The sequence below is a fragment of the Urocitellus parryii genome, chromosome 6 (assembly GCF_045843805.1).
Source record: "Urocitellus parryii isolate mUroPar1 chromosome 6, mUroPar1.hap1, whole genome shotgun sequence".
NCBI lineage: Eukaryota > Metazoa > Chordata > Mammalia > Rodentia > Sciuridae > Urocitellus > Urocitellus parryii.
The window spans coordinates 131,743,474-131,769,943 of NC_135536.1; the positions used below are offsets into that span (position 1 = coordinate 131,743,474).

The 26,470-nt window shown below is 35.1% G+C and overlaps 1 protein-coding gene across 1 annotated transcript in view; it reads left to right on the top strand.

Annotated features, from left to right (window-relative positions):
• The first annotated feature begins 899 nt into the window (after positions 1 to 899).
• Positions 900 to 26,470, top strand: part of Cpeb1 (cytoplasmic polyadenylation element binding protein 1) — a 61,713-nt gene continuing 36,142 nt past the window's right edge. The window contains exon 1 of the mRNA XM_026388132.2: positions 900 to 1,045. The gene's annotated coding sequence lies outside the window, so the exon portion shown is untranslated. The remainder of the gene's footprint in view (positions 1,046 to 26,470) is intronic.

Genomic DNA, 26,470 nt, shown 5'->3' on the forward strand with positions numbered 1-26,470 from the left:
TGACCCATAATAAAAAAGAAATACTTCACCTGTTAATAATGTATTGCTGGCAGATGAACTATATGGTTTAGTTATCATGGAAAGATGCAAGTCTTACCATATCACATGACTTACTCCTGGCAGCTTTGCTGTATACCTGCTCCCCTGGGCTTACTGCTCTTCATTGAGTTGAGTGACAATACTTTTAGTACTGTAGCACTCTAAACAAATCACAAAAGTTGGTCACTGATAGTCACCGTGGACTGAGAATTCTAGGCTCATGGCTGGCAGGGCAGGAGAAGACGAATGCACATCCATATGTCATTGGTGAATACATTGCTGCTCTGTTTACCTTTTAAGGGGCATGGTGAATGGAATTATACCATATAATAATTACATGATGAAAGAGTATAAAGAAGTCTTTGAACTGAAAAAAAAAACTGGGACAGTTATGTAGTGGTGACCATTATGCAGTGAAATGTTGTATTTTGTTACTGATTTCTTTGCTTAGTATAATGTTTTTGAGGTTTATCCATGTTGTAGCTCTCAGTACTGCTTTCCTTTATGTCAAAAAATGTTCTAGTGTATACATATACACCCCCAATATTTGAATCAAGTCTGTCTAGTTGTGTAGCTTATGCTGCTGCTTACTTATCATGTGAATTCCTACGTATCCTATTTGACTAGGAAGTTTTTGAGATCTTCATATTTTAGTTAATGCTATTACAGTTCTCTGAGTACTTTGTTCATAGTAAACACTTGTTTAGTGTTTTACTACAGAGTTAAGAAACTCAAGCCCTTTTTACTTTAACTTATGAGGGGGCAGTACAGTGTCTCTGTGTTTACCATAAAGGAGTGTAGGAAACCTAAGTATTTTTTCTCTGTGTCCAGGAAGAAGAAGTGGGAAGGATAAAAGATTGCTGGGACAACCAGGAAGCGCCTGCACTCTCCACGTGTAGCAATGCCAATATTTTTCGAAGGATAAATGCCATATTGGACAATTCTCTGGATTTCAGTAGAGTCTGCACTACACCCTTAAACCGAGGAATTCATGATCATTTGCCAGGTGATTAAGATTTGAAAACTTGGGTGTGCTAGGTTTATAAACAGAATTGCTTCTAGACAGTACATGTAGGAGCGCTTCCTTGGGAAGCCTTGGAGAATGATATTGGGTCTCTGGTAGCACTTGTTCTTCTTACGGTTTGCTTTTTGGATTGGATTCTGCTCTGGGTGAAGACTGCTTATGATTAAAATATAGAAATCTATTTTATGATGCATATGAAGATTGAGGGAAAAGAATAGGCCAAAGTAACAAGAGAACTTACATACAAAAATATAATGTGAATCACATACAAAAATATAATGTGGGGCTGGGGATGTGGCTCAAGCGGTAGCGCGCTCGCCTGGCATGCATGCGGCCCGGGTTCGATTCTCAGCTCCACATACAAACAAAGATGCTGTGTCCGCTGAAAACTAAAAAATAAATATTAAATTCTCTTTCTTTAAAAAAAATATGTGAATCACATATTATAGATTTTCTATTAGCCATATGAAAAAAGTAAAAGGAAACAGATTAAATGAATTTATTTAGTCCAACATGTACAAAATATTGCCATGGCAACATACAACTAGTATAAAAGTTGTATCTTTTTAAAAAAAATATATGTCACACTCATTTTATTTTTATTTTTTATTTTTTTGTGGTGCTGAGGATTGAACCCATGGCTTTGTGCATGTGAGGCAAGTACTCTACCAGCTGAGCTATATCCCCAGCCCAAGTTGTATCTTTTAATTAGTACTAAGACTTCAAAATCCAGTATGTGTTCTACACTAAACAACATAAAACAAAACCAGCTATTCCAGGTAGGTGCTCGGTGGCCACATGTGACTAGTGGCTATTATGTTGAACAGTGTAGCTCTTGAATGTTTTAGTAGCTTTTTAAACATGAGTACAGGTCAGTAGGCATCTAATTTTATAGTATATGAGATACTGCACAGATAGTGGAGGGAGAGGGCAGATTGTTTCCTAAGAAATGTGAATGTCCTGACAGTGTTTAGTAGTTTTTGTGGGAGTTGCAACATGTTATAAGAATGTTGATGGAATGTTTTCTGTTATTTTAGATGAAAGAATATATTTTTAATTTCTAAAATGGACCTTGAAAAATTTGGCAGCAGCGAGTTTTCTCAGTACAAAGACTGATAATTACTCTTCTTATAAATTTTTTGATTTAGTTTTTAACTTAGCCTTGGAAGTAATTCTCACAAAGATACTGGGAGTGTGTGATCATTAAGTAGCTTCATATTTGAGAGAGTCTCTTTAAGGAGACTAAGTGGGGCATGGTGACACACACCTGCAATCCCAACAGCTTGAGAAGCTAAGGCAAGAGGGTTGCAAGTTCAAAACCAGCTTTACCAATTTAGCAAGGCCCTAAATAACCTAGTGAGACCCTATCTCAAAATAAAAAATAAGGGGCTATGGTTTAGTGGTTGAGCACCCTGGGCTCAATCCCTGGTACAAAAAAAAAAAAAAAAAAAAAAAGACCCATGTGTTCCATCTGTAGAATTTTTTTTAAAAAATTCTATGAGAAGACACATGAAAAAGAGGCATACCACCGAAGGGTTGGGGGCTTGACTTCTAAGTTCTAAAAAAGAGTATATGTATGATGTAAGTAATGAGCTAACCCTCTGTTAGCTTATGCCAAGTTTAAAATTCAGGTATTTAGTTAGTCTTCTTGGTTCAAATATGTGTTCCATTTTTCTTGTCTGAGAAAATTGCATATATTACATCCCTATAAGAATGACATTTGAACTGGGGAGGTAGCTCAGTAGTAGAGCATAGACTTAGCATGCTCAAGGCCCTGGGTTTATTTCCCACCTCAACAGTGGCTTAAACTGGATTACTTCAGACATCATAGAAACCTTTCTAGTTTATAGGAAAGTATGTTTTGACTAGTGCTATGTTGTCTTAATGGGACAAGATCTATGTTTAATGAGCAAAGAACTTACAGGAATGATTGTATGTTGGCAGTTGGCTCGGGAGCCCAGTGGTCTCACTGGTGAAATGTCAGACTCTGGTGAGAGTATTCTCATAATACTTCTAAGGTCAGCGGCCAGCCAGACTACAAGGAAGAGGTTCTTCAGACCTTTCTTGGGTCTGAAGAGATCAGTTTTCCCACCTGTAGGACAGAAAGATACCTGCCTGACCTGCTTCACAGATTTCTTATGGGGCTTAGATGCGAAGGTAAGACTGCATATTCATGGGAGCTCCAGGATTACAATTCCTGTCAAGGAAGCTGCCTTCAAGCCCTTTTTTTCTATAGGCCTAGCCTTCTGTATGGTTAGCACGCTTTCTACCTCCCTCCTGAAAATGTCAACTCAGGGATATGGGCCTTTGTTCTTGTGTGGTGACAGGAATGCCTGACCTACAGAAAATTCCCTATGTTTCTCCAGCAAAAATCCTCTAAGGACCAGGCTGCAGAAATGCCACTGTTGTGGTTAATAAAGAAATAAACCAGGGAAAATTTTTTCATGAAGATTTTTAAGAAACAACTTGATCAAAAGTAATTTTGTTGGGCTGGGGTGGTAGCTCAGTGGTAGAGTGCTTGCTTAGCACATGTGAGGCACTGGTTCAATCCAAAATAAATAAATAAGATAAAGGTATTGTGTCCATCTGCAACAACAACAATGAAAATAATTTTGTTTAAAATGATCAGAATTGTAAAAATTTAAGAACAGTATTGTTTGTGGCAGCATTATAACTAAGGAGAATTCAGCATCAGCAGGTAAGGAAATCAGCACAGCCATGCAGTGGGCTTTTCTGCACCACTAATTATGATGTTCATAGAAGACTACTTAATGGAAAAGAAAGGTAATCACAGTATCTGCAATGAACAGAGCAAACAGTTTGGCCTTAAGGATATACATATGAATAGAAAAAAGACTAGAGGGATTTACATGTAACAGTGAAGTTGTATGGACTGTTTTTTCCCCTGTGTACTTTCCCTCACTAATTCTTCTATAATACAGATTTTATAATAAAAATTTTTAAAAAATGGTATCTTTTGAACACAGTGTTTTATATTGCTATTTGCATTGATCCCACTTAATTTCTTCCCTAGGCTCTGGCACAAGGTAAAAGTTCTTTTTTATTACTGTCTTGCTAACATTTTGTTCATACTTGGTCATCTGTCAGAATTTACATGGCACAGTTAACTTGTTTCACAAAGGCAAATTTAACTTTGCAGAAGTTGTCTTTTTTTTTTTTCTCCCATTTGAGCTGTTGAGTGTAAGTTACTTGCAAGGCTGTATGCTAGCTATGATAAAATATTTCAAGACATATTGTGCAGTGAAATTGACAATAGAAATATGTGCTTGAAAGGTGTGGTGGTATACACTTGTAATTCCAGCAGTTCCAGAGTCCGAAGCAGGAAGATCAGAAGTTCAAGGCCAGTCTGGGCAATTAGTAAGACTTGTCTCAAAAAAGGGCTAGGAATTTAGCTCAGTGGTAGAGCGCCCGTGGGTTCAGTTTCTAGCACTGAACAACAACGGGAGCAGCAAAAAAAAATCAGTTGACCAACTGTTTTTTGGAAAACTGATGTGACAGAATCAAGTGGAGAGAGTTTGCTTAGGGTACTGGGAAACAGTTTTGAGAGCAGAACATTTGAAATATCTTTAAAGATAACTATAATTATTTTGGCATAGCTGGATATTGAGTAGATTTTTTTTTTGTTTCCCTAGAATTGGCTATGAGAGCCCAAAGCTGAGAATAAGTTAAGTGACCTGTGGCATGATGAAAACCCTTAAGAAGTGGGGCCAACTCTGGGTGTGGCTCATCAAGAGGCCCTTAGATCCCCAGCACCACAAAAACAAAGTGAGAACAGATAGTTTCTCCTGCCACAAACATTGCAGCCTTCCCTGATCTGCACTGCACAGTATAAGAAGACCACATAGGGAGGATAGCAATTGAAGTGATTCCCATCCTTTTAATAAGAGGAGAGTAAAGTGGGTGCTACTTCCCCCTGCAAGCCAAGCAAGGGGAGTCTCTTTCAGGAGAAGTATGAAGCATGTTTATAGATTGTAGGTGCTTCCAGGAGAAAGGCAAGGTCAAACCTGTTTGGACAGCGAACTTGTTATCTGCCCAACTGAGTAAAGATGAATTGAGAAATGTGGTGGGACAGAATAGGGTAGCTGGGATTTTCTGAATTCCCCCAGTTGATACACAAGAAAGTTGTGACCTATGGTTTAGGAAAGATCTGCAAAAGGTCTGAACTTTTTGATTATTATCCCACTAAGAAAAGAGCCCATGTTGCATGAGGGGTTGTGGGAGCTGGTGTGGGGCTGAAAGACCAGGCCAGGTATGCATCTCCTACTCAATCAACAGTGTAGTTGGGGTGTACCCATTTCTTATGAGGTTACCTGCCACCTAGAGGACCTCTTCACATTCTCTGTCCTTAAAGCATGAATCTGTTGAACTATGGGGAAGGGTGGAAATGAGCTGTAAATGATAGGTGATAAAAGTATTAGAAGTGAGTTTTAGTAACTATCTATAAAGGATATGGTAAGATATCATTTAACTGCTAGATGAGTTAGGGCCGTTTAATCTATAGGATGGCTGGGGGCACCAACTGGTGAAAAAAATTTCATGTTAACTCACTAAGATGAGACTTCTTAGTAACCAGTTAAAAGGGCTTGATTAGCCAAAGTAGTTCAAAGTAAGATTTAAGACTGATTTTTAAAGGTTTTGTTTTGATTTACCTGAAGTATGATACACATGGGAAGTGCATATCATAGACAAGGAGCTCCAACTTTCTCAAACCGAGCATAGTCAGTTTTTATATCTAAATGGTCTGCTAAAGTTTGAGACAAAAATAATTGTAAAATTGTAGCCTGATACTGAATTTCTGGTTTCCTTTTTTATTCTACAGGATCATAAACAGTTGTCATCATTAAATTGTCCATAAAGTTATTCCAAAATTGAGTTTAATCATTTTGTCCCAGGTAATGAGGTGATTGAAATTATTCTCAGCAAGTCTAGCTTCTGACAAAACAGAAAATTTTGTGGAACATTAATATATGACTTTAACAGTTAAGTGATAAAGATTTAACATTTTATTTAAGCATAATAAAAAGTATGACTTTTTATTGAAGTGTTAGCAGATTGCTACCAATTTCCTATAAGAACCAGAAAAATCCAATTTTATTTGAAAAGGTACATTATTTTGCTTCTCTCTCACACACATTTTGTACATACAGAAAAGTATGCAAATATAAGTGTATTGTTCATTGAATTTTCATATACTGAACACATTTTTTTAACCACTCACATAAAAAGGCAAAAATTAGGGCTCAATGGTAGAGTGCTTGCCTAGCATGCACAAACACCAGGTTTGATCCTCAGCACCACATAAATGTAAAATAAAAATATAGTGTCCACCTAAAGCTTAAGAATAAATATTTTTTTAAAAAATGCAAAAATTAACAATTTATCAGAAGCCCCCCTTACATCTTTTTCAGATGAAGGATAATCACCATACTAATATCTAATTGCATAGATTATTTTGAGCTTGTATAAATGGAATCACAAATACATACTCATTAGCTATGAAATTCACCCATATTAAAATGATTTCACCTATATTACAACCAGTGGTTGTGGATCATTGCTATATAATATCCCCTTATATGAATATAGATGAATGTTCATTTATTTTGTTAATAGGCATTTGGGTATTCCACAGTTTGGGGCCATTATTAGTAGTGCTGTTATAAGCATGTCTTTTGATGAATTTATATCTGCTTGGTATATTCCTAGAAGAGGGATTGTTGGGTCATAGGGCAGGCTTTTAAGGGGTGCCAGTTTTTCACAGCAGTTATACCAGTTTACACTTGAAGTAATATGTGATAGCTTGGGATACTCCACATCCTTACTAACAACTGAAATTGTCTTCTTCATTTTGATCATTTTGGTTAGCATGTAGTGGTATCTTCATTGTAGTTTTTCATTTCCCTAATTACTAATGAAGTTGAGCATTTTTTAATGTTTATTGACCTTTGGTTATCTTCTTTCCTGAAGTGCCTCTTCAGGTCTTACATTCATTCTTCTAGAGTTATCTACTTTTTTTCTAATTATAGTAGTTCATTATATTCTGCACATGAGTTCTGTGGGTTTTTTTAAACCATCAAAATGGTTTTATTTTTGTCACTGTCAACATGTACAGCATTGGAATTGTTATTTTGTTTTCTTAAATATTACTTAAGTATGTGTTTAAAATATGCATTTAAAGCCTGGCAGTTCTGTGTATGAAATGTATGTTACAAATATTTTCTTTCAATATATTTTCTGCCAATCTCCCAATCACTGGTTTGCCTTTATGCTTTTTGTATTGGTTTGAAATGGAGTCTCACCATTTTGCCCAGCCCCTGGTCTCACACTCCAGTGATCCTCCTACACTCAGCCTCTTGACCAGCTGTTAGCTACAGGTCCATACTACCAGCATTTATATTCTTTTTGTTGTTGTTGTTGTTTCTTTCTTTTTTATTTGGGGGAGGGTACCAGGGATTGAACTTGGGGCACTTGAACACTGAGCCATATCCCCAGCCCTATTTTGTATTTTATTTAGAGACAGGGTCTCACTAGTTGCTTAGTGCTTTACTTTTGCCAAGGCTGGCTTTGAACTTGTGATCCTCTTGCCTCACAGCCTCCTGAGCTGCTGGGATTACAGGTGTGCATGCCCAGTGTTCATTTATATTCTTCAGTGATATATTTTGAATAAGAGAAATTTCGACTTTGAATTGAACAATTTACTGACCTTTTCCATTTTATTTAAATGTTCTGTGTCCTGTTTAAGAAATGTTTTCCTACTCCAAGGTCATGAAGGTAATATACTTTACCTTATATACTTAGATTTGCAACCCATCTGAAATTTAGTTTTGCATGGTGCAAGGTAGAAAGTCAAGATCCATTCTGTTCTCTTTGTGTGGATAACCAGTTGACCCAGCAGCATTTGGGGGTGAAAATTCCTTTTTAATCACACTACTGTGTCTCCTTTCTCATAAACCGGATGTGCATAATATAGTGCATATCTGTTTCAGAATATTCTGTTCTCTCCATTGATCTGCGTATCTGTCCTTATGTCTTACTACAGCTTTATAATTGGTTTTGATAGTTGATAGTAATTCTTGGCTTTTCTTAGATCTTTGCATTTCCATGTAAATAGATTTTGATATTTTTTAGGGTCTTTCTTTTTTCTTTTCTGTCTGGTAGTCCTCATGGATGGGCTCTAAAACTGGGTAAGCAGGTTTAGGACAATTGGGTACTTGTTAACATGCAAGTGAAGATCACAGTATTTCTGAGTAGTTTTATTGCTTTTGTTGATCTGTGTAGCTTTTGGAGGCTGATTGGATAAATTTGGATTTGGGCAGCTGCAAGAACCAAAGTCTGATCTTTTTTGAAAAAAAATATATACATACTCACAACATATACAAATAGATTTCTGTATATAATCACCTGTATCATGCATATAAGTGAAATATACACCAAAGTTAACAATGTACATGCCTATTAGAGTGTCTAAAATTAGGAAGACAAACCTTCCAAGAATTGGCAAAAATGGAAGACCTGGAACTTCCATACATTGCTGGTAGGAATGCAAAATGGTACAGATATTATGAAATCAGTTTGGCATGTTATTAAAAAGTTTAAATGTTTACCTACCATATGACTCAATGATTCTTAGATTTTTAATTTTTTTTAGTTGTAGATGGACACAATACCTTATTTGTTTGTTTGTTTATTTATTTATTTATTTTTATGTGGTGCTGAGGATCTACCCAGTGTCTCACATGTGCTAGGCAACCCCAGCCTGATTCTTAGATATTTTAAAGATGAATTTTTACTTTTAGAGTAGTTCTCTATTTGTAGAAAACTTAGTTACAGACTTCAAATGTATCCTTCATGAAGTTTTCCCTTTTGCTAACACCTTATCTTAATATGGTGAGTTTGTCATACCTAATGAATCCAGGTTGATACTGTAGTGAATATTTTATTTGGATTGCCTTATTTTTTATCTAATGTCCTCTTTCTGTGCCAGCATCTCATTCAGAATATCATTTAACATTTGGTTATCACTATTTATTAGGCTCTTATAGATCCCATCAGTTTCTTCGAATCTTCTTGGTTTTGATCACAGCAGTTTTGAGTGGCATTAGTTAGATGCTTTAATTTCTTCTGAATTTATCCATATACAAACTTATACACAAATTTCTACTTATACGAGCCCCAAACTGAAAACAACCCAGATGTTCATTAACAGGTGAATGGATAAACGAATTATAGTATATCCATACAAATGAATATTGCTGACTAGTGTGCTACAACATGGGTGAATCTCAAGATGGTTATGGTCAGTGAAAGAAGCCAGACCAAAGAGAGTCTATATTATATAATCCCATTTGCACCAAATTCTAGAAAATGCCTACTAACTTTAGTGACAGAAAGCAATGCCGTGATTGCCTAGGGTAAGAACCCCAGGGATAGGTGGGAAAGACAAGGGGCATGAAGAAACTTCGGGGAATGATGGATATGTTTATTAATCCTTTTTTTTAAAAAAAGAATTTAACTTTTATTTATTTGTTTTAATGTGCTGAGGGTAATGATGTTCATCTTGTTCCACCATCTTTCCTGCCCGAATCTCCCCTCCCCATTGCCCAATCAAAGTTCCTCCATTTTTCCCATGCTCCCCCCACAATTATGGATCAGCATCCACTTATCAGAGAGAACATTTGGTGTTGGTTTTTTTGGGATTGGCTTATTTGCTTAGCGTGATATTCTCCGACTCCATCCACTTACCTGTAAATGCCATAATTTTGTTCTTTTAATGCTGAGTAGTATTCCATTGTGTGTATGTACCACAGTTTATCCATTCTGATGAAGAGCATCTAGGTTGGTTCCATAGCTTAGCTACTGTGAATTCAGCTGCTATAAACATTGATGTGGCTGCATCACTGTAGTATGCTGATTTGAAGTCCTTTAGGTATATACCGAGGAGTGGGATAGCTGGGTCAAATGGTGGTTCCATTCCAAGATTTCTAAGGAATCTCCATATGTTTTCCAGATTGGTTGCACCAATTTGTAGTCCCACCAGCAATGTATAAATGTACCTTTTCCCCCACATCCTTGCCAACATTTATTGTTGTCTGTATTTTTGATAATGGCCATTCTGACTGGCATGAGATGAAATCTTTTGATTTGCATTTCTCTAATCACTAGAAATGAACTTTTTTATATATTTGTTGATCGAATGCATATCTTCTTCTGAGAAGTGTAATGGCCTCTTCTGATGCTTAGAATTACCAGTGTACTTGACATTGGTAGCATGCTTTTTTTCCCTTATCTGCTTTACTGATCTTTAAAATTTTGTCTTTGATTCCCCTCTTTGTTCTAGTATATAAAATTTTTATGCCATTGATTTTTTTAATCTTATTTTGCTTTCTTTGGGTCTAATTTACTGTTTTCTCAAACATTTTGAGGTGGAAATTTTTAGAGCATTGACCTTTTGATTGACACAAAATTTACATACAACGTATTCACCATTTAAAAGTGTAAAATCAGTGGATTTTTAAAAGTTCACAAAATTGTGAAACTGTCACTACTAATTCCAGAACATTTTAATCACCTCCAAAAGAGACCTCATACCCATTAGCCATCACTCCCCTATGTCATTTTCCCATTTCCTGGCAGCCACTAATCTTGCTTTTGGTCTCTCCAAAGTAGTCTACTCTGAATATTTCATACAAATGAAATAATTTACTATGTGGTCTTTTGTATCTGGCTTCTTTTAGCAGTGTTTTTAAGCTTCATGTTAAACCATAAATCTGTATACTATTTCTTTTTTTATTCTGTTTAGATGTACATGACAGTAGAGTGTGTTTATACATATTCCACTACATTATGGAGTATAACTTAGGATCCCATTCTTGTGGTTATACATGATTTGGAGTTTCACTGATTTGAGTATTCATATATGAACATAGGAAAGTTATGTCCTATTCATTCTACTGTCTTTCCTATTTCATCCCCCCTCCTTCCCTTCATTCCCCTTTATCTAATCCAGTGAACTTCTGTCCTCCCAATTGTGTGTTAACATCTTCACATCAGAGAGAAGGTTTGGCCTTTGTTTTGGGGGGGTTGACTTATTTCACTTAGCATGATAGTCTCCAGTTCCATCCATTTACCAGCAAATGCCATAATTTCATTCTTTATGGCAAAGTAATATTCCATTGTATATAACACATTTTCTTTATCCATTCATCGGTTGAGGGGACATAGGTTGGCTCTGTAGCTTAGCTATTGTGAAAAACAAATAACCCAATCAGTAAATGGGCAAAGGAACTGATATGGGGAAAAAAACACATGTTCAATATCTCTAGCAATTAGAGAAATGCAAATTAAAACTACACTGAGCCGGGTGTGGTGGTGCATACCCATAATCCCAGTGGCTTGGTGAGGCTGAGGCAGGAGGATTACAAGTTCAAAGCTGGTTTCAGCAAAAGCGAGATGCAAAGCAACTCAGTGAGATCCTGTTTCTAACTAAAAACCAGAATAGGGCTGGCGATGTGGCTCAGTAATCAAGTGCCCCTGAGTTTAATCCCGGGTACTGAAACAAAACAAAACAAAACAAAAAAAAACAGATTCCATTTCACCCTAGTCAGACTGGCAATTATCAAGAATACAAGTAATGGGCTGGGGTTGTGGCTCAGTAACAGAGTGTTTGCCTAGCATGTGTGAGGCACTGGGTTCGATCTTCAGCATCACATAAAAATAAATAAAATAAAGATGTATATTCATCTACAACTAAAAAATATTTTTAAAAATCTTAAAAGGAATACAAGTAACAATAAATGTTGGTGAGGATGTGGAGAAAAAGGTACACTCATATGTTGCTTGTGGGACTGCAAATTGGTGTAACGCCATGGAAAGCAGTTTGGAGATTCCTTAGAAAACTTGGAATGGAACCACCATTTGACCAGTTATCCCACTCCTCAGTATATACCTAAAGAACTTCAAATCATCATACTACAGTGATGCAGCCACATCAATGTTTATAGCAGCTGAATTCACAGTAGCTAAACAACGGAACCAACCTAGATGCACCATTCCTTTTTTATGATTTAGTAATATTTCATTGTGTAGATGTGTCACATTTTGTTTATCCATCATCGGTTTACAAACATTTAGGTTGTTGCCATTTCTTGGCTATTATGAATACACACATACCTACAATTTTTGTGAAAATATATTTTTAGAGATTAGGAATGTAGCTCAGTGGTGAACTACTTGCCTAGCATGGACAAGGCCTAGGGTTTGATACCTCAGTGCAATATATATATATATATACACACACACACACACACACACACACACATACACATACACACACACACTTGCATGTGTTTGCGTGCACACGCACGCACGCACACAAATACAATATAAATATTTTTCAGTTCTCACTGTGTATATAGCAATGAATGGGTCATACAGTAGTAACTCAGTATTCATCTTTTTTGAGGAATTGCCAAACTGTTTTCCAAAGTAATTATATAATTTTGTATTCCTACCTGCAGTGTATGAGGGTTTGAGTTTCCCCATCTCATTTTATTGTCTGTTATAGTCAAAAGTAGTCCAAATACTATCTCATTGTGGGTTTTGTGTGGATGGGTAGTACTGGCATCAAACTCAGGACTTCATATGTGCTAGGTAAGTGCTCTACCACTGAGCTAAATCCTCAGCCCCTTAGAAATAACATCAATGCATAGCCACTGGTAAGCATTTCTGTAGTGAAGTTGAGTTCATTGGCCATGTGTGTATTTTTTTTGACGTATTTTATTCAATTTTTATTTTGTTCTTTTGTTTGCTCCTGGGGATCAAATCTAGGGTCTTGAGAATGCTAATTGTGCACTTTACTAATGAGCTACACCCCTGCCACTCCCCAAAATTTTGTTTTCATTTGTAAATTGGCAAATTATTGTTGTATATTTATGGAATATGGTGATGTTATATTTTTATCAATACAATTTGGAATATTAAGTCAAGCTAATTAACATATCTATCACCTCAAATACTTAATTTTGTGATAAGAAAATCTAAAATTTATTTTCTTGGTTATTTTGAAATGTATGATAAATTTGTATTTATTCGTTTTGATGTGCAATATAGCTCAGATAAAAATAACTTATTACTTCTATCTAATTGAGGCTTTGTATCCTTTGTCAGTTCCCTTTTCCCTTCACTACTTGCCCCCTCCTCCCACCAGCCTCTTGTAATGATTTTGTCCATTTAAAATTTTATTAGTAAATAAATTTAATTTTGTCATTGTAATGAGTTCTTTATATAATCTCGATGCTTAGATTCTTATCATATACAAGATTCCAAATACTTTCTCCATTCTCTGTTCTCTTTACTTTCTTGATGGAATCCTCCTTTGAAGCACAAGCTTTTTATTTTGTTGAATGGAATTCATCTTTTTTTCCACCCTTTGGTTGATATTTGGTTTGGTGTCATTTCTGCAAAACCATTTTCTTATTCAGTACTGCAAAGGTTTATCCGTATGTTTTTCTCTAAGATTTTTTTCCAGTTTTAGCTCTTATAGTTAAATCTGTGATCCATTTGAGTATGTTTTTTTTTTTAATTGGTCGTTCATAACATTACATAGTTCTTAATACATCATATTACACGGTTTGATTCAAGTGGATTATGAACTCCCGCTTTTACCCCGTATACAAATTGTTGAGTATGTTTTTATACATAATGTGAGGTAGGGATTTTTTGGCTTTCTTCTTTTTTTATGGATATGTGGATATCCAGTTGTCCCCATGTCCTTTTTTGGAAAAAAAAATTCCCCATTGACCTTTTAGAAAAATCAGTTGACTGTAAATGTTAAGAATTTGTTTCTGGCCTCTCAATTTTATTTCATTTAGTGGTATATCCTTAGGTTGGTACCACATTGTCTTAATTACTGTAAGTTTTGTGTTAAGTTTTGAAATTTGGATGTATAATCTTCTAACTTTATTTATTTTTTTAAAGGAGAGAGAGAGAGAGAGAGAGAGAGAGAGAGAATTTTTTAATATTTATTTTTTAGTTTTCTGTGGACACAACATCTTTGTTTGTATGTGGTGCTGAGGATCGAACCCGGGCCACACGCATGCCTGGCGAGCACGCTACTGCTTGAGCCACATCCCCAGCCCCAACTTTATTTTTTTTAAAGATTGTATTCTGGGTCCTTTGAAATTCCATGTGAATTTTAAGGTCAGCTTGTCGACTTCTGCCAAAAAAAAGACAGAAAAGAAATACCAGAAAAGGCAGTTCAACCCTTGCTAGGCATTGCATTGAATCTGTAGATCATTTTGGAGACATGATATATTAACAATATTAATCCTTTCAGCCCCTGAACATGGGATGTCTTTCAACTTTAGTTTCTTTTAAAGATGTTTTGTAGTTTTCAGTATATAAACTTTGCACTTCATAAGTATTTTTATTCTCTCTGATACTATTATAAATTAAATTGTTTCAATTAATTTTATTTTTATATTGGTCATTTCTAGTGTACAGAAATATAATTGATTTTTGTATGTTGGTTTTTTTTATTCTGACATTTTGCCGAATTCATTATTAGCTCTAGTAGTTTTTTTGTGAATTGCCTAGGATTTGTTATATTTAGGGTCACGTTGTCTCTGAGTGTAGTTTTACTTCATCCTTTCCATCTAGATGGTTTTTTCTTTGTTCTTTTGCCAAATTGCCCCCACTGTAACCTCTAGTACAGTTTTGTATAGCAATGGAATGAGCGACATCCTTGTTTTGTTGCTGAAAGCTTTCAGTTAATATGATGTCTGGTGTGGGTTTTTTATAGAAGACCTTTATCAGGTTGAGGATGTTTTCTTCTGTTCCTAGTTTATTGAATGTTTTTCATCATAAAAAGGTGTTGTATTTTTGTCTAGTATTTTTCTGTGTATATCAAGATGATCATGTGCCATTTTTCCCTCTATTAATATGGTACATTTTACTGGTTTTTATTATTAATTATCTTGCCATTAATTATTAATTATCTTGCCATTTCACTGGTATCACCTGATCATTAAGTTTTAGTATTCCTAGTACCTATACCAAAGATTATAAATTTCCTTCTAAGCATGAATTTAAGCGCATTCAATAAGTTTTAAAAGTCTTTTTAATTATAAATTAGTTGAAAATATTTTCTAATATCCAGTATATTCTCCTGAAGAAGTATGTAATTGAGCTTCAAAATATTTGGTACTTCTTAGTTGTCTTTTTGTTTTATGTATTTTTATCTTAATTTCACTATGATCACAGAACATCTTCCATATGTCTGGTTTATGTTTCAACATGTGCTCTACTTTGTTAAATGTTCTGAGTACACTTATAAGGAGAGTATATCTAACAGATATTGGATGCTATGTTCCATTGTGTCAGTTGGGTCAAATTTGTTAATTTTACATTTCAGATCTTATGTATTCTTTTTTTGGGAGGGAGGGGATTCTACTTATTCTACCAATTAACTAGAGAAATGCATTAAAATGTCTAGTTTTTATTGTAGTCTAGATTATCTCTCTTGTTGCATTTATTTTTATTGAAGAGATTGCTTTATAGATTTTTGAAAAATGGTTAGTAAATTTTAGAATTCTGTCTTTGTTGTGGATTGGTCTTATGAGATGCCCTCCTTTATATCTCATGTTTCTAATGTGTTTTCAGTTATACCAGCTTTCTTTGGTTGGTATGAGGATGACATAACTTTTTTCCATATATTTTCAACCGGTTAGTGATGTTATATTTTTAAGGTGTGATCCATAAGAAGAATTTTTTAAGAGATCCTCTAATCCCAGGGGCACATTCTTGTAGTCCTAGCTACTCAGGAGGCTGAGAATGGAGGCACACTTAAGCCCAGAGGTTTAAGACTAGCCTAGACAGCATAGTGAGATCTCTCTGAAAAAAAAAATTTTTTAAATTTATTTGAAATGAATTGGGTAAGAAAGCTGTGCTGCCATCAAGATTCAGTCCAAGTTTTGCCCCATACTTGCTAGTGTTGAGTGCTGTAATTTTTGTGGGCTTCAGTGGAAATGAGCCCTATTTGATTTTGGCATTCTTGTGGGGTAGAATATTTATTTCTCAAGTCACTTTTACTTAACACTTTCCCCCTCCATCTCTTTCCCGCCTCCTGCAGTGTATTTGTTGAGAAAACCAGATCATTTGTCCTGTAGTATAGTAACTACAGTATTGATTTTATTGGCTGCATTCCCATGGCAGTTTTTAACATGCCCTCTGTCCCCTGTTTTTTCTATTTACTGGTGGATATAGAGACTTGAGCAGACTTAGACTTCTTTTTTCTTTTTTTAGTAAGACTACTTCATAGCTGATATTGGACATGCCTGTCAAGTAACAGCAACCACAGATACTAACTACTAATGCATTAGTACATTGGCATTTGCCAATAGATTTCTAATTCTCCCTTTCAGTTATTAGCTGATATATTTTTACAAAAGAAAACTTCCTTTCATCATTTTAGTTAACCTAAAAAAATAAGAGTATTTAGGAAAGGCAAATGCTTGATTTTTTTCCCTTTATTTCTTAATACTGAGATTATATACTGAGATTATTATATTATCAATCATTGTCCAAATTGTTTTTTCATTTTCACCATGAGCTCATGGATTTAATATGTTTGATGTGTCTTAATCTGTTGAAATAAATTATCCTCTTTTGTTGTTGTTCATATGGTCCGATCTTTGAACAACTAAACCTCTTCACATCCATTAGGATGCTATACTTTTTTTAAAAAAGTAGTGACATTGATTAGAAGGTGGAAAGACTGGAACTTTCATACATTGCTAATGTGAAATGTTGTAGTTGCTTTGGAAAACAGTTTGACAATACTCAAAAGGTCAAGCATAGCGTTACTATATGACCCAGGATTTATTCCTAGGTATATACTTTAGAGAAATGAAAATATAGTTCCATATAAAAACTTGTACATGACCATTTATAATAGCATTATTAATAACATCCCAAATACAGAAACAACTCTCAAATATCCATCAAATGAAGAATAGATTACACTCCATTGTATCAACATTTTGTTTATTAGGTATAAAAAGGAATCATGTATTTATGTTGCAACATGGGGGAACCTTAAACACATCATGCCAGGTTTAAAAACCTTTTTTAAAAATACCACATACTGGGACTGGGGTTGAGCTCAGTGGTGGAGCGCTTGCCTAGCACTTACAAGACCCTGGCTTCAATCCTCAGCACCACATAAAAATAAATAAAATAAAGGTAATGTGTCCAGCTACAACTAAAAGATTTTTTAAAAAATACATACTGGCCAGGTGTGGTGGTACACACATATAATCCCAGCAGCTTAGGAGGCTGAGGCAGAAGGACCGTAAGTTCGAGGTCAGCCTCAGCAACTTAATGAGGACCTAAGCAACTTAATGAGACCAGGTCTCAAAAAGAGAACCTTTCATTTCAGTGGTTAAGCACCCGAGTTCAGTCCCCCATATGGCACCCCCAAAATTACATATTGTATGATTCCATTTATGTTAAAGGTCCAGAAAGGCAAATTATAGATACAGAAAGTAGATTAGTGGTTGCCTAAGGGTGGAAGAAGGGAGAAGATAAAGGGAAATAGGAATGATGACTCTAATATATGAATTTCTTTTTGAGGTGATGAAATATTATACTTAATGATTAGACAGTTGTACATATATTAAAAACTCTTGAATTGTACAATTTATTTTATATAAAAAATTTTTAAAAATTGTTGTAGAGACAGGATTGTTGCCCAGGCTGGTCTAAATCATGCATTCAGCTTTTAGCTTCTCTAGTAGTTGAGACTACAGGTGTGTTACCACTGCATCTGTCTTTGAGTTATTCCACTTGAATGGATGAATATATGACCAAGAGGAAAAAAATATTCACAATTCATAATAGTGGATTGACTTTCTTAAATTAGAATGTTCTTACGAATTAATGAGACTAAGCTGGGCACAGTGATGCATGCCCGTAATTCAGCTACTCAGGAGACTGAGGCAGGAGGATCATAAGTTCAAGGCCCAGCTGGGCAACTTAGAGATTCTCAATGTAAAATTAAAGATAGGGGAGTGCTGGAACTCTTGCTCAGAGATAGTATGTTCCTGGATTCAATCCGTAGTATGGGAGGAAGAAAAAAGTATTAATGAGACTAACAAGCCCATTTTTTTTTTTAAATAAGGAGAGGGAAAAGATCTTTTAGTTGACTCTAATCAAGCTGTTCTAGGTAGTATGAAATCAGATGTGAGCAGATCAGACACAGTGCCTGCCATCCTGTAGAGAAGCTATGAATCATGTGTGTGTAACTATAGGAGCATGATGGGGAATAGTACAAACAATATCATCTAAAATTGTTAATGTTTTGGTTTTGTTTTTGGTAGTACTGGGGTTGGAACCCAGGGCAAGTGCTCTACCACTGAGCCACATCCCCAGCCCAATACCATCTAAAACTATGCTAAGTGTTATGAAAAATAAACAGTGGGACTTGACAGGGAAGGATTAGAATAGTGCCAGTGGTTACATCAATTTCTTGTATGTGGGAAACAATTTAGAGAGGCCATTTCTCTGAGAAAGTGATATTTAAGCTGAATAACTTAATGACAATGTAGCCAGCAACATGGGAACTGGTTTAAGACCAGGCTAAGAGTATAAAAACTGAGTGAACAGCAAGGCCTTTCAGGTAAACAACTATTCCCAGTTTTTCACCATTGCTAGCATTGTGACAAACATCTGTATGGGAAAAATCTTTCTTATAATTTTAGTATTCATTTAGAAGAGATTCTTACAGTTATGGGGTTAAGTAGTTCTAAAATGTTTAAACTTTTGATGTTGTGTGGAAATACTGTCTTCTTTTAGTCTCTTCTACAGTTTGAGAGAGTGCTGTCTCACCATATATATGTAGAAAAGAAAATTAATCAAATGACTCATCACCACTGAATATTGCAACTTTGATTCTTCTAGCAGAATTCTCATTTTAATTCCCATTTCCTTTATGAGTGGATTTTTTTCAGCTCTCTTTTTAATCTTTTTCCATGTTGAATTTGTTTTCCATGTTGAATTGTTTTCCTCCCTCTATTGGAATGGAAAGATACCAGGTACACTGAAAAATCAAATTGCCTTAAATATAGTTGTGAATGCTTCCTTTGTTGAAGTTAAAACAAGGTATATAATTTTTAAGTTTATTGATATCCCTAATAAAAATCCCTTGGAGAAAATGCTTTTAAATGGATTTATACCAGCAAACATCCTTTACTAACAACTTTAACTTCTTGAAATGTTAATGATGGCTAGAAATAGTAATCATCTTGAATTCACACCTGTGCAGTTCTGTATCCCTAAGTATAAAGGTGTATGTGTGGTTGTGAATCCATATTTAGAATAGCTGTGAAACCACCTTAAACTTATGTCCTTAGATTCTTATCTAATGAATAGATACATTCTTGTCTAAGTAATATGATTCAGCATAATACAGACCAGTTGAGCTTTGCTTTTTACCAGCTATCTGGGTAAAATGTAACTGAACCAAAACCAACGAAAACTCGAGACATCAAATTTTTTAATATAACTTTTTAAAAATTTTTTAAATTTATTTTTAGGTGTAGATGGATATAACACAATGCCTTTATTTTTATGTGGTGCTGAGAATAGAACCCGGGTCCCGCTCGTGCTAGGTGAGCATTCTACCGCTGAGCCACAATCCCAGCCCAAACTTTTTTTTTTTTTTAAGGAGAATGAGATTTATAACTAGGATATCTATGAATCTAGGGTTTAACATGCTTCAAATATTACCTAGTGCTTAGCAAATGTAATCAAATTATTTTCCAAGTGTTATGCTTAACCTTGTAGAGGACAATAAATACCGACTCAATAATGTAAAGGAAGGCTCTGGGGTTGTGGCTCAGCGATAGAACGCTCGACTAGCATGTGTGCGGCCCTGGGTTCGATCCTCAGCACCACATTAAAAATAAATAAATAAATAAAAACAAAGGTATAACTAAAAGAAATAAATATTAAAAAAATAATCTGTCATTAACCCATAGCATCTGCAAGAAATAAACTTTGTTAAAAAAATAATAATGTAAAGGAAATGCCATACCATAAGAATTGCTAAAAGATGGCAAAGGATATGAACTGAAAACTTTTATCTCCTGGCTGTTTTTACTCTTTAGGGGAAAATACTTCAACTCTCTAATAATCTGGGACATTACAAATGAGATTAACAATCTTGGTGAAAAGCATATACTTACACAGGTAAATTTTAATCACCACTCTCCCTTTTGGCTAAGAAGCTCCCTCATGTACTTTCATAACATCATGTCTCATTCCTTTTTAACACTTCACCCACATATAGTTTTGTTATTTGTATGATTATTTGGCTTACCTCTATCATTAGACTTATAACTCCATAAAGGCAAGAACTATAGCTTTTTTTGCTCGTTTCCATTGCCTGCCTAGTCAGTGCCTTGCACACCACACTCTTGCTTATTAGATTCTTATCGATCACATTGGCAGAACTTAAAAGTTGGATAGTATCAGTGTTGGAAAAGGTATTCATAATTGCATTGAATGGTGTAGAATGGATATCTCTTTAACCATTAAAGGAGGAGAGTAGGATTTAGGATGAAATGTGTTACAGGAATATGAAAGTGATCTTTTACCTTTTACTCATATTTGTATATTGTCCAGGTTCTTCTAAACAAAATGAAATTTTGCAATAAAATTATAAAACAGGATATCATGGGAAAAGGACATGGGTTTGGAATGAGATCTGAGAGTTAGCTGTGTGACCATAATCAAATTGCTTTATTCCTTTTGAACCCAACACTTACAGAATGCATAATGTCTTCCTGTTTGATGGGATTGTTTTGAAGATCATGGTGATGCTTTTAAGTTATCTAGCTCCTCTTAGACTTCAAAAATAACTTTTCTGCCCTTTTCTCACTTAAAAATAAAGGAATATGATGTTTAATTTCAAAAAAATTTTGTCTGCCTATTGCCTGCCCATCTGCTGGGATGCCAGAGCTTCCCTACTGAGAGCAATCTTGATTGCATCTCCATCACAGTTAGGATTACTTCCATTTTGTCGTGCATGTTCCACTTTCCAAATGGAGGTATTTTATATCTTTTTGACTAAAGAAGAAATGAGTGCAGTTATCAGAGAGGGAAGAGGCTGTGCACAGATCGAGGGTTAAGGATTCTGGAGTTCATTCTAGGGAGGATGTTTCTGCTGTGAAATGAGTGGATTGGTCTAAGTTCCTTCTGTTTTTAGTGTTTTGTGGCTTATTGTATTTCAGTTGTATTATAAACCTAATTTCATTTTGTCATTGAGCCCCTGATGTAAGATTTGAAATTTGCCTTTAGGGATTTTCTTTGCAAAAATTAAAAATTTCAATTTATTTAGAATTTGTTAAATAAGTCACCTTACCCTGTTCAGTAACTTGTATTTTTTCTTATTGTAATAGTTTGATTATTTTTTAAAAAGTTGCAAACAAATAGAAGGGGGAAAATCACATGTAATCCCACTACCTAGAGATAACTATTGTTTTTTTGTTTAATAGTGCATTGTAGTTATAAATAATGTTAGGGTTCTTTGGACATATTCATACACACATGGAATATAATTTGCTCCATTTCAGTCCCCAGTGCTTCCTCTTTCCTTCCTCCCCGCTGTCCCTCCTGTTCCCATTTCTTTACTTCCTTCTATTTATTTATTGCATTTTAAAAATTGGTGTCTTGATAGTTATTATATATAGGTGGGATTGACTAGTATATTTGTGTGTGTGTGTGTGTGTGTGTGTGTGTATATATATATATATATATATATATATATATAGAGAGAGAGAGAGAGAGAGAGAGAGAGCGAGCATGATTTTGTCATTTTTATTCTGGTTTTCTCCATCCTTTTTTCCCTTGAATTTCTTTTCTTTATTCCACTGATCTCCCCTCTATTTTTGTGGGATCCTCCTCCCCCTTTCCCCTTATTTTGCTCTAGTTTCCACATATGAGAGAAAATATTCAACCCTTAACTTTCCAGTTCTGGCTTATTTCACTTAGTATGATGTTTTCCATTTCCATCCATTTACCAGCAAATGCCCTAATTTCATTCTTCTTCATGAATGAGTAAAATTCCATTGTGTATATATAACATATTTATCTGTTCATCTGTTGATGGGTACTTAGGCTGGTTCCATAACTTGGCTATTGTGGATTGCCTTGCTGTAAGCATTGATGTACCTGGAGATAGCTAATGTTAGCATTTTGATCTATCTACCCAGTATTTTTCTAACACATATATTACATATATATTAAATATTTCTAAACATACTATATATTAATTTTCCTTTGTATTCCTTTTATCTTTATGTCATTAATTTTCTATATCTTTGCATAGCTTTTTACTGTGTAGATGATAAAATATGGGATTCTTAACTTGGGTGTATGCATAGAATTCAGGGGGTCCAGTAATTTAGACAGATAAAAACTTGCATCTTTATTTTAACCACTGTTTAACTAAATCATGACTTTTCTTTCTGTTGTAAATTTATGCAACTGATTATAACTGTGTTAGAAGGACCTGATCTGTTAACATCAGTATGATGGTCAAATAGTTCATATTTGATTCCTTCATAATCCTTGCACTTGCATTACAATGTTAATATTTTAAAATGATTTATTTGATATATTTATGACATTCTTAGATGTCCGTAGTCTTTAACAGACTGCCAAATGGTTCATGGTATTAAAAAAAAAAAAAAGGTTAAGAAATGGGCATTCAGTTTCTTGTTTTAGAGATACAGATAGGTATCTGTTTTGTACACTAGTGAGGAGTACCTGTGGCTAAAACTTTTGCCTACATCTTGTGATTATTTGGAGATAAGGTCCCCAAAAGTAACTTTCTTGATCTAAGAATAAATTATCTTCCAGGAATGTCGTACCAGTTTAAACTCTGTAGTTTATAAATGTACCCCATCTTCCTTTTTTAGATTATGGGCTTTCATACACTCTAGGTCCATTGCACTGTAAGGGATCACCAATAGAGGTCTCCAGTTTGGTGTAATGTTCAAAATCTGAACAGTGTATTTCCAGGTAAAATAATATTTCATTGTGTTTTGATTATATGGGTTTTACATGCAATGTGGGACAATACTAGATAGCATGTTGTGCTCCAGGACTCTAGACGGAAAGCCTTGAGATAATTTCTTGAAACCCCCTATTCCAGATACCATGGACTGGGTGAAGCTGGCCTTAAATTATTGGGCTGCTTTTTTGCTTTTGATGAAGAAGTAAAACTCCACCTCAAAAATAATATATGCGGGAGCTGGGTTGTGGCTCAGTGTGGGGTAGAATGCTTGCCTAGCATGTGTGAAGCACTGGGTTTGATCCCCAAAACCACATTAGAAATAAATAAATAAATAAATAAATAAAAATTAAAGGTATTGTATGCATCTACAAGTAAGAAAAATTAAAAATATGCAGCTGATCATGCTCATATTCCCAGGGACCAGGGAAACTGACCAGCCTAGCAACGTAGTGAGACTCTCTCAAAATAAAAAAATAGGACTTTAGATGCAGCTCGGTGGTAAAGTGCTTCTGGATTCAATTCTCAGTACCAAAGATGAAATAATATGTGATTTGACAATGAAATCTTAGAAACACCAGAATGTGAAATTGTCTTTTTATAGAGTAAGTGAAAAATGGTGGTAAGAGTAGGGGAGAAGGGAAAGGATCTAGTATTAGCAATTGAACTTCTGGTAGGACCAGATGGGTTTAGTACATAGATCCTTTGGGACCTAAGTGAAGATGAAGAAATCTATTGGTAGCTTACTGATAAAACAAATCTGACTGGGGTTATGTATGAGTACAGACCCGGGCCTAGGAAGTGTCCCAGAGTAGAAAAGAAATAGGGGAGTAAATTGGTCCCTGGATTTAGGACCAATAGGACTAGATTTGGATCCTACTGCTGCCACTCTAAACTTCTTTAGGTCTTGTTTTCTCTCTAGTAAAGTGAGGGAATTTGACTAGTGGACTTTCAGTTCCTTTCTTGCTTCCCTTTGTGTCTGACTTTCTCATTTGGGACATGTAGGGGTTTTTGTCCCAGAGATTCTTAACCCTGCATGTAGTAATAATTTGGTCAATCCTTATTAAAGGGCCTGAATTATAAGAGCACTCTTATTGTCAAATGATCAAACAACCTAATGAGAACTAACTTCAGCAAAATGTGAGCCATGTTGGGAGGCTCTTGATATGTAGTTCATAGAATTAAGAAGGAATCACTGAAAAGATAGGGATGCTGGATTCTGGGCCTCCAATTTTGTCAGAACCATGCCTCTATCTTTCCTCTGCCTATTTCACAATATGGATTTGATTTTTCTCCTTTTGAAGACTTGCCTGTTATTGGAGGAAGAAGATATATTCAAATCTTCTGCATTATGAACAATTAGGAAATGATCCTTTGTTAACTGTGTGCAGTTAGAGAAATATCAAGGAAGGACTCCCTTCTAGCTTTTTTTGAATCATTCTCATACCTAGACTGGTCTCTGTAGTCATAGAAATTGTTTTTTTTTTTTTGTCTAGCTTGGGTCAAATGCCCATATTTGTGGAATGGAATATCGTCATATATTTTGAGTGTTTTTCCCAAAAGTTGGTGTTGGAAGCTTGGAACTTAGTGTAGTAATCTTGAGGGGGGTGGTGTGATCTTTTAAGAGGTGGGGCCTAGTTGAGAGGTCAGTAAATTATAGGGGGCATTGTCTTTGAAAGGTATTCAGGTAGTTTTCATACCACCATAAATAGTTCTCTGAGAGGGTTGTTATGAAAAGACCTAGTCTGCCCTTTTCTTCCCTCTGTCTCCTGACTTGCCATGGGATCTCTCTCTCTCACACATGCTCCTCCCATGTTGCTATCCATCATGAGGTTCTTACCAGAATTGAGCCAGTGCCATGTCCTTGAACCTCCAAAACTGTGAGCTAATTAAACCTCTTTTCTTTATAAAATAACCAGCTTCAGGTATCTTATTATACAGTAACAAAACGTACCAGTACATCCACCTATGGACCATAACTGTGACAAGTATGGTAGAATCCTGCAAAAAGATGGCATTTGATTCTAGGACGGCTTGAATGACATAAGGATAAAACCATTTAACAAAAACCTGGTTTGTGGGAGATTTTTAGAAATCACAGTGCTGGAAATTCATGAAATAGGCATTAGACATCTGAATATTTATGTACAACCTACTAATCTTTTTTAAAAAAAGCACCCCACAATTAGTTATTAATGTACACTCACTAGTATGGCTATTATATAACAACAACAGAGATAAACCCTAGAAAATAACAAGTTTTGATGAGGATCACAAGAAATTGTAACACTTATGACTTGCTGGTGGGAATATAAAGTGTTGTGGCCACTATGGAAAATAGTATGGTGCTTCCTAAAAAAAATTAAATGAAGAATTACATAATCTAGCAATTTCGCTTCTAGGTATATACCTAAAAGAATTGAAAGCAGGGACTTGAACACATGTGTACCTTAGAGTTCATAACAGCACTATTCATAGTCGACAAATGGTGGAAGAAGATCAATGTCCATCAGCAGATGAATGGGTAAATAAAATGTATAAACGCATAATGGAAATACCATCAGCCTTAAAAGGGACAGAAATTTTGGTACATGTTTTAACACAAACATCGAAAACATTATGCATTATGCTAAGTGAAATAGAAAAGACACAATGGATACTATGAGTCCACTTATATGACATCCCTTAAATAGTTGAATTCATAGAGAAAGAAAGACAAATAGTGGTTACCAGGGTCTTGGGAAGAGAGGTAGTAATGAATTAATGTTTAATCTAGAGTTTCACTTTAGGATGAGAGGGTTCTGGAGGTGAATAGTGGTGATAGTTACTAAAAAAGGTAATGTATTTAATACCTCTGAATAATGTACTTAAAATGGTTAAAGGGATAAATTTTGTTATATGTATTTTACCACAATAAGAGAAGTTTAATTCAAATACCCTTTGTACATTTCACTTGATTTGTAATAGGGAGATTAGAAACCTCTCATCTGTTTAAAAATATGTAGCTTATTGGTAGAATGTGTATTTAGCATGTGTGAGTACCTGAATTTGATCCTCAACACCATTTTTTTAAAAAAATGCAAATCAGTTCTTTAACAGTGGGAAATTTTAAAATATTTCTTTTCTCCTTTACTTACATTTCTAGTTCACTTCTGCAGAGTTTTAGCCTGCTGTAACATTTTATGCTAAAGAGTCTTTTGATGATCACATGTCATACTTATCTTCTACAAAAAAGTATATAAGTTGAACTTTAAATAGTTTCCTATTTAAACACTTACATGCTTATCATGGATTGTTATGATAATTGATAGGAC